This window comes from Vicia villosa, linkage group LG1 (assembly GCF_029867415.1).
Source record: "Vicia villosa cultivar HV-30 ecotype Madison, WI linkage group LG1, Vvil1.0, whole genome shotgun sequence".
Lineage (NCBI taxonomy): Eukaryota > Viridiplantae > Streptophyta > Magnoliopsida > Fabales > Fabaceae > Vicia > Vicia villosa.
The window spans coordinates 170527337-170528103 of NC_081180.1; the positions used below are offsets into that span (position 1 = coordinate 170527337).

Sequence of the window (767 nt, forward strand, 5' to 3'; positions counted from 1 at the left end):
GTTTTTCCATCCAGGGTTGTACGTGTTAGAATAAGGGTTTCCTTGAGCGTAGTTTACTTGATTAGATGGGACTCCAGTCAAGAGTTGGCATTCAGCAACTACATGTCCAGTCAATCCACAAATCTCGCAGTTAGGTGTTACAGCGGCAGCGGTGGCTGAAGGAGTGATGGTTAAGTTTTCGATCTTTTGAGTTAAAGCGTCTACTTTAGCGTTAACGCGGTCTATACCACTTATTTCGTACATTCCTCCTTTGGTTTGGGCTTTCTCTAGAGCGGCTCGTTCTCCACCCCATTGGTAATGGTTTTGTGCCATGTTCTCTATGAGTTTGTATGCTTCATCATGGGGTTTGTCCATTAATGCTCCGCCAGCAGCGGCATCTATAGTCATTTTAGTGTTATATAAGAGACCACCATAGAAAGTATGGATGATCAGCCATGGTTCGAGTCCATGATGAGGGCATATTCTAAGCATGTCCTTGTAACGTTCCCAAGCTTCGAAGAGCGATTCGTTATCTTTCTGGGTAAATCCGTTGATTTGACCTCTGAGCATAGCAGTTTTGCTAGGCGGAAAGTATCTCGCTAAGAATACTCTTTTCAATTCGTCCCACGTAGTTATGGAATTGGAAGGCAGGGATTGAAGCCACGCTCTCGCTCTATCTCTCAAAGAGAAAGGGAAAAGGCGTAATCGAATAGCTTCGGAACTAACGTTGTTGGCTTTGATAGTGTCGGCGTATTGCACGAACACGGATAAATGGAGATTGGGGTCGT

At 44.7% G+C, this 767-nt stretch overlaps 1 non-coding gene across 1 annotated transcript; it reads left to right on the forward strand.

Annotated features, from left to right (window-relative positions):
• Window positions 1-442: 442 nt before the first annotated feature.
• On the forward strand, window positions 443-549 carry LOC131645316 (small nucleolar RNA R71). Its single transcript, XR_009296945.1, has one exon. It is a non-coding gene; the product is annotated as a small nucleolar RNA R71 (small nucleolar RNA).
• The last annotated feature ends 218 nt before the right edge of the window (window positions 550-767 follow it).